Genomic DNA, 12334 nt, shown 5'->3' with positions numbered 1-12334 from the left:
AAATGTCCATATGTTAGCAGACATGTAAAATTACAGAATAATATTTGACAAAACCTTTTGTTTCAGACTTTTACTATTTGTCCAGTTTCTTTCCCTTCCTTCCTTCCTTCCTTCCTTCCTTTCTCTTCCTTCTTTTCTATGATATAGGATTAGATAATAATTTGTTGATTTTAATCTTTCTAGGTTTGTTCATGTTTCCCTTTCCTTGACTCTATGGGCCCCAAAAATGGATTGCCTTTCTGAACACTAAATGGAAACTTTTTTTTGTATAAATGCAGAAACCTGGACCACACGATATTGAGTATAGACTTTCAGGGAAACCAGAGTGAAAATCCCAACAAAGATACTTTGAAATTATTGCTTCTGTACTTATGGAATGTGATTTCTTATCCAAATTTTTTGAGATAATTTATGAATTTGCTATATTGCATACTCTTTAATCAACATGAATACCGAATAAGTGAAATTATTTACCTAGTCATTTTAGATTTACAAAGAAAAAAACTATATATACCTTGGATACAATTACTAGTACGTGGTCAGTCCATTTTAGCTGATCAGCTGGCTGGCTGAATGCAGGTCTGTCTCTCTCAGACAGCCCATGTGGCACAATGGAAAGGCACTGGGCTAGGAGCCAGAAGATCAGATATCAGTTCTGTAGTGTCCCTGGGAACATCTCTCAGCCTTTATAACTCTCCGTTTTTTTATCTGTAAAATAGAATAAAACTATCTTCTGGCCTGCCCCGCTGGATTGTTAGGAGAATCGGAGAAGACAGTGCATGTGAAAGCATTTTGTAAATGCAAGGCATTTGTGAGATAATTTTACTTAACTAGTAATTGATATTCCCCTGCTTTAAAGCCACATTTTCAGAAACGAAGACAATTAGTTATGGCAGTTTGTATATATCCCAAAGCTAATTTTGACATAAAAACATCAAGTTCAAAAGCCCAAACCATGTGGCCTGTCCTTAGGCCTGAAAATTATTCAGTGTTTTGTAAAGCTGAGGTCAGTCAGTTGGTGCCTCAGGATGGTATCAGCAGCCGGCCAGTGATACTCAGCTTTAGCTGGGGACCAGTTTTCCTCTGACCTCAATATTACAGTGTTTCAACTGTCATGTGTTTAAAGCCTGTAGGCTGGTTGATAAGAAAAATGAGGCAGGGTGCAAACACCTGGGGCTCAGCTAACTTAGTAAGTTTAAGTCACTGTTAGGAGTGGGGAGGCATTTCAGCAACTTTTCTCATGTTTACTTAAACTGATTTTAACCTTAAGGTAAACTATTAACCTACTTAAGGAGCAACCAAATTAGAGTAATAATGTAGTTTCTCAATTCAGTTATCAAAAGGGCCTGCTAGGTTACCTTGTCCATGAATGAATATATCATCACTTTGTCACCTAAGTATTCAATCTGGGAGAAGTTATTTTCCAGAAAGTGATAGCATCATCTTATGTTTGTCTGGTCTTCAGGGGATGAAGGGGTATAGCTCTATGAGAACATGGCTGATAGAATGGAACCTGCTTGAACATTAGCATCATGACAGCAGTCTCATTGCCAGTGGTTAAAATTTCAGCTTTCAGTTTTCAGATATCAAAATAGCAAGAAAGGTTTCCATAAATGAACTGATACTTTTCCCTACCTCTGCCACTTCACAGCCACAGTATATCTGGAAGCTAAGATATGGGCACGGGACTTTGGGTGTTTCCATTAGCAGGTTGGTTTGCACTGCTAGATAAAGATGTCTGGGGGAGTCCAAATCTCATTTACCACGAGGCTCCTTTTTATTTTTCCACTCACCTTCTATATTGTATAACACAACAAAGTTAAATAGCATAGATTCCCAGGTCGAGGGCTAGCAATAGACTAGACCAAGTCTATAAGAGGTCAAGCAGTGGACAAGCAGAAATTTTAATAAAATCCAGGAAGCAGGGGTAGGAAATCCTATGTGTTAATTAGCTCTACCTCTTTCAGGCTTCTGATAGTTGTACAATTATCCTCTGCTTCATTACCATGAGCTTGTTCAAGTAAAACAACAATTAATAAAATTTTAGACTACCCTTCCCAACAATTTTTTAAAAATCTGCAAGCAAAATTATTATATCATTTTATCACAGCCATTTAAAAAAAATAGGATAATATTATTACCAAATTGAGACCTAGCTGTGACATGTCCAGGCACTTTCCTAATTGATAAATCAAGAGTTGAACCAATCATTTCTAGAGTCCCTCCAAACACTAGTATTCTATGCTTCTATTTCAAATGGCAAAGGGATGCAGACAGCTCTTGAATTAACTGGGGTGAAATTAGTATATCTAATATAATGTAACTGATAATACTAAAACATAATTTTATCAATCTATTTTGGGCTCTCCTTTTCCTAAGTTCTTTTTTCTTCTTCCTGCTTATTTTTTGGTAACTGCACAAATAGAAAAGAAGGGTCAAATAGGCGGCATAGACAAGAAAAGATGTAGGTCAGAGGATACAAACTTTCAGTTATAGGTAGAATAAGTTCTAAAAATCTAATGTACAACATAGTGACTACAGTTAATAATGTGGTATTGTATACTTGGAAGTTGCTGAGAGTAGATCTTCACCTTTCTCACCACAAAAAAAAAAAAAAGATTAACTACGTGAGGTGATGGACATGTTCATTATATTGATGTTGGTAATCATTCTGCAATGTATATGTGTATCAAATTATCATGTTGTACACTAAATATATACAATTATATTTGACAATTACTCAATAAATTTGGGGGTGGGGGACAAAACAGCTAATCTCTCAATATTAAAGCACTGGCTATTATCAGGATTTCACACAACTGCTTATGAAATTTACTGAAAATTCCTCCTATATCTATCTTTACTGTAAGTGGATTAGGCCTTAAAACATTTCAAGCGAGATCCTATCTAGGATTGCTTGCCTTCCAACTAGTGAATTTATTTAACATCATTGACTAGTTTTGATGCCCCTCCTCCCATTCATGGAATAGAAGAAACACAGCCGTGACAATTCTGCTACAGTGTATGGTGCTACTAGTTGGCCTCAATCCTGACCTAGAAGGAACATCTTCAAAACTGAGAATTAATTTAGAGTCTGTTCCAGGTCAGTCCTTGGCATCTTTGCTGAGAAGACCTATTAATGCCAACCTCAACAGAAATAAACACAAGCCCATTAGGAACTGGACTGAGACCATTAATCATGTAGCATAAGACAAATAGCAAAGCCTGTCAAATGATGAACCTACCAACTCAAAACTGAGTCCAAAATAGCAATTCCAAAATGTTATAGTAGGTAATATCCCATTAAAAGGTATAAAGTTTACACAAGACCAGCAAACAAGTTAATATACTATTAAAATAACTTACTAGAAAACTCTAAATATAATGATTTCATGATGCAATCTGAACCAGAAATGCTTCAAAGTAACATATTGTAGTTTAGGACATTTTGCTACAAATTATCCTTCATACATGGCAGGATTTAAGATAAAAAGATGCATTTCTGAGTTACGGTGAAATTTTTATTATCCTAAAAACAGTATGCTAAAAAATACTAAAACATGACTAGTAATCTACTGGCTCAATTTTTAAAACACTTTCAAATATCTCCATAAATGGAGAGATTTATAGGGTTATCAAGTAGGTACAGAATTTTCTTGACAGTAAATTCTTGTAGAATGAAGCCAATTTATACTCATTTTTCAATATCTAAAATAACTACAAATTTAAATTAGCAAACTACATTGTGCAATCATATTGATAAGCATGCCCTTGGTGGTTCATATATAAATATTTTAGCTACTTCTTTGCATCCACAGGACAACTGGATTAGAAGGCTACTTTTCTGGGGTCCATCCATCATCATAAGGGGCAGGTCCAGAATAAAAGTCTGTCTCATATAGCTTACAGACAAGGAGACTCCTATTTTCACCTGGACAGGTGTTGCTTCTGCTACAAGGCATGCTAATACTTCAACAGCCTAAGTAATGAGGGAAATGAGGCCAGGACTGGGCAGGGACAAAGCTGGGAGAAACTGACCCAGCTATAGGGCTGGTGCCCAAGGTGGTAGTCTACCGTTAAATGACCAGTCCAAAAGGGCACAGTGATCCTCTAGCTTGGTTGCAGCAGTCTTCAGTATCTGAGATCCACTGAGCAAGTACAGTTTGGCAAAATGAGGTTTCAGGCAGCAAGTGATCTGCCAAGACAGATGCGGTTGTCACCACAGAAATCTGTATCAGTCAGGGTCCTAGAAGGAAGCATCCATCACACTCAGGTTAGGAAAATTCAAGAAAGTTCAATTAAGGGACTCTTTCTAAAGTTGTAGGATGAAATCACAAGGGAAAATACAATGCCCCGATACCTAGCTAGGCCGTAACCATCCCTAGCTAGAAGGGGTGAGGAGTGAAGGCAATTCCTAGAATCTGGAAGCAGAGGACCACCTGGAGCAGAGCTCTGACCTTTGGAAGGAAGTGAGCAGCTCACGGTAACCCCAGAGGGAAGAAGCTAGAAATATAAATACTCTGATCTCACTCAAGTCACTCCCTGGAATCTCCTGCCAGGGCTCCCCCGTTGGCCAGACCCAGCTGGAGCCAGAAGGCAAGTGTTGGTAGGTTCGTATGGATCAGTATGGAGAAGGGAGGGAGAAAACAAGGTGGAAAAGGGTGGAAAGGAGTCTGGCAGGGCAAACAGAAAAATGCTGACATAAACAGGATCCCCCAAAATGTGTGGGAGTCTGGGGATGAGGGCCCAGCATCTGGAGAAAAGGGCCAACAGAGTGAAGCAGAATATTAGAGCCCTCATCAAAAAAGAAACTGGGCCAGAGGAGGACTCCACCCACGTAGGAAGTCAGATGCTAAGCAGCAAACCAAGGCAGAAGTCTGCTGGCACATGTTATGCCAGAGATGTGGGAGTGAGGGAAAGGCCACAAGCATGCTGGAGGACTGGCTCCAGAGCAGAAAAGCTCATCCTAGATCTACCTCACTGATGCCTTTGGCATCGAATGTACCTTCTGCCTGCGTCAGGGCTGTCATAAGAACAAGTCAGAAGTGAGACTGGTGAAGACCAGAGTATCTGCAACTGAGAATATGGGAAAGAAAGGAAGTACCAATGCCGTCGGAGACTGTTAACGGTCCTTGCAAGAAATGGATGACATGTTCAAATTGGGAAATGTAAGGGGAGTCTACAAAGGTGTGAGTAGAATGTAAGAAATGTAGAGAAACTGCAAGGGATGTGCTCCACCCCTAGACTTGGGACTACAAGGGGAGAGGGCAGTTATAAAACCCAGAACTGCAGGCTGAGAAATGCCCCAACCTTCAAATGAGGAACATCATCTGTCTTGGGAGAAAAGGAGGGGGGAACCTATGGAGAAGAAACCCAGGGGACGTATCTCTGGACTCACTCTCTACCCTCTTTAGATCTCCTGCAGGACTCCTCATTGACCAAACCCACCCAGAAGCCAGTAGACCAGGTTAACTCAGTCCACACAGGTCAATGTTGTAGGCCACAGAGAAGGATGCAGAAAGTTGGGACAGGGACACGACAAAGCTAATAAAAGTTATCCAGCACAGGCTATAGTGTAATCCTGGTGAAAAATGATGAGGTTCTTCCAATGAGATACTTACCCATAACAAAGGAAAATTATTAACTTTACATAAAAAAACTAGCAAACTCCACCATGACTAGATGATCAAGTTGGCATCACCACAAATGGGTCAAACTGATATCTTGTGTTTCCCTATATGATTCCCTGAGAAGAAATCCATACTTGAGTCTGATCATGAAGAATCATCAGACAAACCCAGACTGAGGGACAGTGTACAAAATAATTAGCCCATCCACTTCAAAAATGTCAATGTCATGAAAGGCAAAGAAAGACTGAACAATTGTTCCTGGTGAAAGAAGACTAAAGAGACATGAGATCTGAATGCCGCACACGACACAGTGTTTTCTCCTAATGCAAGGGCATTACAGGACAAACTGTGAAATCTGAATTAGGTCTGTAAATTAGATTATAGTGTTATATAGATGTTAATTTCCTGATTTTGATTCTTGTACTGCAGTTATGTAATAAAAAGCCCTTGGGTTTTTTTTTTTGTTTTTTTTACGGTACGCAGGCCTCTCACTGCTGTGGCCTCTCCCGTTGCGGAGCACAGGCTCCGGACGCACAGGCTCAGCGGCCATGGCTCACGGGCCCAACCGCTCCGCGGCATGTGGGATCCTCCCAGACCGGGGCACGAACCCGTGTCCCCTGCATCGGCAGGCGGACTCTCAACCACTGCGCCACCAGGGAAGCCCCAAAGCCCTTGTTTTTAAAAAATACATAATGAGGTATTGGGGGGTAAAGATGCCTCATGTCTACTTTCAAACAGTTCAGGGAAAAAATGCATAGAGAGAAAGAAAATATTATAAAACATTGACATTTGGGGAATTTGGGTGAAGTGTATATAAAAGTTCTTTTACTATTTTTGCAATTTATCTTTAAGTAGAAAATTATGTCAAAATAAAGGTAAAGATAAAAGTGAGGAGAACTTGAACTGGTGCAATAGCAGTGGGGCTAAAGAGAAAGGGACACATACAAGAACTATGTAGGAGGTAAAATGGATCAGATTGAAGTGATGAATTATGTGGGAGGGGTTTACAGTGAACATAAGGTATATGGTTTTGACCACCGCATAGTGCAGATGTCATCATTTTGGTACTCTTAGCGTGAATTGCTAAGTTGTCTGAATGATATATGAAATGTGCCCTGGATAAAATTCGAATATCTATTTCTATAATTTGTTATTTTTCTATCTAATTGACACAGTCAAATATTAGTAGGTTCAAAACAAGATCCTAAATATCCACATCATCAATGGTACCAGGAGTTTAATTCTTTCCCCAGGAAAAGCGAGCAATTGTGGATTTCCCCAGCGTGGGGTGAACGAATGCCCCTGGCAAGTCAGTTCCTCTTCTCCAGTCTTCCCTGGGATACAGAGCTGATGAGGGCTCTTTCAAAGCGTCAGAAGAACACTTAGAATGCAAAAGTAACTCAGACCTGTGACAGAGTGGTTCCCTGCAACTGACTGGGGAAGCAAGTTGTAAGAGAGCATTCCAAACCCTTCTACTCTCATGTAAAACACTTTGTTTGGCACAAAGTTGAGATAGAAAATCATATGTCTTATAGGCTTCCATCAATCTCAAATAGTCACCAATATGAGAAATTAGCCCCATTTCTCTGACCGTCCTATGTGCCCTATTTCAGGGCACAAAGCCCAGTTGTTTAAGGCATGGCCTATTCAACAAGCGTGTACTGAACACTTGCCATTAGCATCAGCCTTTAATCTGGGTCAGATTTATGGGTAGGTATAACCCACACTTTGCAGGAAATAGAGACTTAAGGATATAGCTTTTCTGCCATATTTCTCATAGTAGTGTAAGTTTTCTGGGACTAAGTGTTAATATGGATTTAATGCTTGATGACTATGAGTGATATCTGTTTTTATTACTCAGAGTCCTAGTGAGATGTTGGTTAAAACTAAAATACCTAAATAATGGTGGATTCTATTGAACAGCCAGCAACTAGTGACAAGAAGATTAGCTGCACCCACACTCAGCTACTGGGCTGAGAAGGGAATGATATTGAGCTGAAATAGGCAACTGGTTACTAATTAATGTTGTTTTGAGATGCTTCAAGAACCCATAGATCCTGCAGTGTTACCACGAAACATCCTTTCCTTTGAAATAACCACACCTACCAAGGTCTCCATTAAAATGCAAATACCCTTAAGGTATGTCAATAATGTAGAAGGGTAAATCAGTTTATTAAATATTGTGAAGGATGAGGATAACATAAGAGTATTTTTGGATCTGTAAGTGGAAGATTTTGAAATGGAAGAAAGCACAGAAAATAGGGAAGTGCAAAGTTTTAGGAAAGAGAAAATCTCCCTACTTCACAGCTTTCCATAGGACTGGCCCTCAAACTAAATGTCATGAGTGTATGGGTGTGTTTTCTTTAACTTTATCTAGTCAAGATATTTTTTTCCAAGGCTACAGTCTACATCCCCAAACTTCGACAAACACCTTTTATCAGAATGTGAGTTGAAGAACAAGGGTGCAGAAACTCAAGTAACAACTAGAATCGCCAGAACACATGCCTTTAAATGTGGGAAAAAGCATCAAAATCATTAAGTAATCCAGGATATTTGCTTATCTTCCCTATTTGCTTACCTTCCTATGACCTGCCATTTCCAGCATTCTCTCTTTGCCAAAAACAAAGTTTTGTTCTGACCATAGGAAAGAGCATCACTGAAGTCTGCAGCTGTTTGGAAGAATATCTCCAAGTGTGGGGTTGAACATCTTCAATTAATTTTTCAAAGAATATTTCCTTCCATAGAGATATGTTTGGGATTTCAGGATTCAAAGCATTGTACCTTAAGCCTCATTTTCAAACTGAGCATCTTCTTTAATTTTTCTCATCACACAGAGTATGTACACAGTAGACACCTCCCTGGGACCTGTCTGATCAGAGCCCACAGTTCAGCAGGAGGGATCTTCCAACCAAGATCTAAAGGTAAACACACTCTGGATAATGGCTTATATTTAATCACTTCAAGTGCTGCATCTCTTTCTGATAAGTTCTGTTTTAATTTTCTTCTTTAGTGATCAAAAAGGAGCAAAGAAAAACTTACAACAATTTTCTCCTAGTACTTTGGAACTACATTTCTAAACTTCTCCCACCCTGTTGCCTAAAGGCAGATAAACCCTTAACAATATAAATCTTACCTGAAACTAACATAATGTTATATGCCAATTATAATTCAATTTTTTAAATAATTTAAATATATTTTAAATTTTAAAAAGTGTTTAAAAGATAGTATAAATCTGATAAAATCCAATAGAGTTAAATCTCTTGTCAGGTCCCACATATGTAAAATGGCATAATGCTTTCTAGCTCACATAATCATGGTACAGATTAAGTTATGTTGCGTATGTTCAATATCTTGCACAGAATAGATGCTCAGAAAAATGATACCTATTATTTCTAAGACTGGCATTTTAAGAGCTGGCAATTCAAGAGTAAGATAGAGCCTGATAACGCTGAGAGCATCAATGATACCAATTAGCTTGTGTATGCTGCTTTACAATTTCCGATGCATTTTTATACACATTATCACACAACAACCCTGTGAGGTAGATTGATAGTGTTATTGTATTAGTTTTTTATTGCTGCATAACACATTGCCACAAATTTACTGAATTAAACAACACAAATTTATTATTTTACGGTTCTGCAGGTCAGAATTCCAACAAGGGTCTCATCAGGCTAAAATTACAGTGTGGGCAGAGCTGTATTTCCTTCTGGGGGCTTTAGGGGACAATTGTTTTTCTTGCTTATTCAGGTTGTGGATAAAATTTAGTTCCTTGCAGTTGCAGGACTAAGGTGCCCGTTTCCTTGCTGGCTGTCAAGTGAGAGCCATTCCAGCTCCTAGTGTCTGCCCCATTCCTCAGCTCATGGCCTCTTCCCTCCATCAAAGCCAGCAACATTAGGGTGAATCCCTTTCATTTTTCACATCTCTCCTGCCTCATTTTTCATGACACGTTTCTGATTTCAGCCGGGAAATGTTTCCCCAGTTTTAAGTGTCTGTGTGACCAGATTGGGCCCACTCTAACACTCCAGGATAACTCCCCATCTCAGGGTGCATATCTTTAATCACATCTGCAAAGCCTCTTTTATCATGTAACATAATATATTCACAAGTTCCAGGGATTAAGACATGGACATCTTCGGGGCGGGGGGTGGTTCATTAATTTTCCTCCCACTGTTATCATTATCCACATTTTACAGATAAGAATAATGAAGATCAAAGAGGGTAAGAGACTTGCAAAGGGCGCACAGTAAGCAACAAAGAATGGACTCAAATCCCCAAATTGTTTTACTCCAAACTGAACTCAGTGTTCTTTCAACGGACAATTTTTTTTCTGAAAGGCAGCTCAGTATTTTTTTTCTCTTGCATCGTTCCTCCCTCCCCACCCACGTGTAAACCCACACTTCCATTAACTATATTTAAGGCTGACATTCTTGAGGAATTAATGCATTTTCCAGAACTTCCACAAAGAAGCCAAAGTTTAGTTGTAATTCGACTGATTTTGATGTAATTTCTTCTAAGACATATACCATTGAAAGTATTATTTGCCAACAATTGGTTACTTTCAGCTAGAGCTATAAAGATGGGTTGAGCACTAAAAGCAGTTCATGTCATGGTACATGTAGGTTATCTCACAATTCTTCTCAAAAGATGTACTCCAAAATTTACAAGCAGCTCATGCAGCTCGATGTCAAAAAAACAAACAACCCAATACAAAAATGGGCAGAAGACCTAAACAGACATTTCTCCAAAGAAGATATACAGATGGGCAACAAACACATGAAAAGATGCTCAACATCACTAATCATTAGAGAAATGCAAATCAAAACTACAATGACGTATCACCTCACACCACTCAGAATGGCCATCATCAAAAAATCTATAAACAATAAATGCTGGAGAGGGTGTGGAGAAAAGGGAACCCTCTTGCACTGCTGGTGGGAATGTAAATTGATACAACCACTATGGAGAACAATATGGAGGTTCCTTAAAAGACTAAAAATAGAACTACCATATGACCCAGCAATCCCACTACTGGGCATATACCCTGAGAAAACCATAATTCAAAAAGAGTCATGTACCACAATATTCACTGCAGCACTATTTACAATAGCCAGGACATGGAAGCAACCTAAATGTCCATCGACAGATGAATGGATAAAGAAGCTGTGGCACCTATACACAATGGAATATTACTCAGTCATAAAAAGAAATGAAAATAAGTTATTTGTAGCGAGGTGGATGGACCTAGACTGTCATACAGAGTGAAGTAAGTCAGAAAGAGAAAAATAAATACCGCATGCTAACACATATATATGGAATCTAAAAAAAAAAATGGTTCTGAAGAGGGAAGCAGCCGCATAGCACAGGGAGATCAGCTTGGTGCTTTGTGACCACCAAGAGGGTTGGGATAGGGAGGGTGGGAGGGAGACGCAAGAGGGAGGAGATATGGGGATATATGTATATGTATAGCTGATTCACTTTGTTATAAAGGAGAAACTAACACACCATTGTAAAGCAATTATACTCCAATAGAGATGTTAAAAAAAAAAAGATGTACTTAGCATTTTGATACTGAAATGTTCAACATTCATTTGAGACAGGACTGGTCACTTCATATTTCCTAGATAATAATATCTCTGGCCTCCTTGTTACTAGGATTTAGAAACATAATTTTAAATTTATTTTCATATGATTTCAGTCAACCAGTAGGTGTTTATTAAACCCATTAATAAATACAAAATGTCAGTAGGCAATTCAAGGGAGTATGTGATTAAATGGAAAAATGTGGAGCCCAGACTGTACTCTGAAAGCAATCATGTTCCAGAAATCTAAGGAAACTGTTCTGATTAGAAGTAGAAAACACTCTTTAAAGAAAATGGGCAGTCAGTTCAAGTTGGTTGTATGCAGAAATATATAGAGGATGGAAAAAGCCTGGCCGCAATCAGTCATATACAAGAGTAACAATAAAATGAATGTTTTTATCAAAAAAATCCTGAACAGGGCTTCCCTGGTGGCGCAGTGGTTGAGAGTCCGCCTACCGATGCAGGGGACACGGGTTCGTGCCCCGGTCTAGGAAGATCCCACATGCTGCGGAGCGGCTAGGCCCGTGAGCCATGGCCGCTGAGCCTGTGCGCCCGGAGCCTGTGCGCCCGGAGCCTGTGCTCCGCAACGGGAGAGGCCACAACAGTGAGAGGCCCAGTTACCTAAAAAAAAAAAAAAGAAAGAAAAATTAGTCTGACAGCAGTACCCAATCTTAACTGTAAGTGGAAGAAAATAAGGACCAGTAAAGAGCCAGATGCCTTCCAGCCATCTAAGTCTGTGATGATAAAGGCAATGTAATCTAACAGTGACTGGCTCTGGGGTCAGACAAATATTGGCTGAAATTCTGGCTTTTTCACTTACCAGCTATTTGCCTTTGGGCAAGACACTTGATTACTTTGACTCAATTTTCTCATCTGTAAAATGGAGATAATAATATTATCCGCCTCACAAAATTGTCATGAGAATTAAATGAGATGCTATCTAAGAAGCACAGAGCATCTGGCACATAGAAAGCACTCAGTAACTTTTAACTGTCATCATTATCATGATTATTGAGAATGGTGGCAATGAAATGGAAAGAGAAGGGACAAAGGTTATTTTGAAGGTAATATGATTAGGACGCAGAAAATGTCTCCAGACTTTCTGACACTGATCACTGAAGC

The sequence above is a fragment of the Pseudorca crassidens genome, chromosome 11, assembly GCF_039906515.1.
Source record: "Pseudorca crassidens isolate mPseCra1 chromosome 11, mPseCra1.hap1, whole genome shotgun sequence".
NCBI classification, from domain to species: Eukaryota; Metazoa; Chordata; class Mammalia; order Artiodactyla; family Delphinidae; genus Pseudorca; species Pseudorca crassidens.
This window is presented reverse-complemented; position numbering follows the sequence as displayed.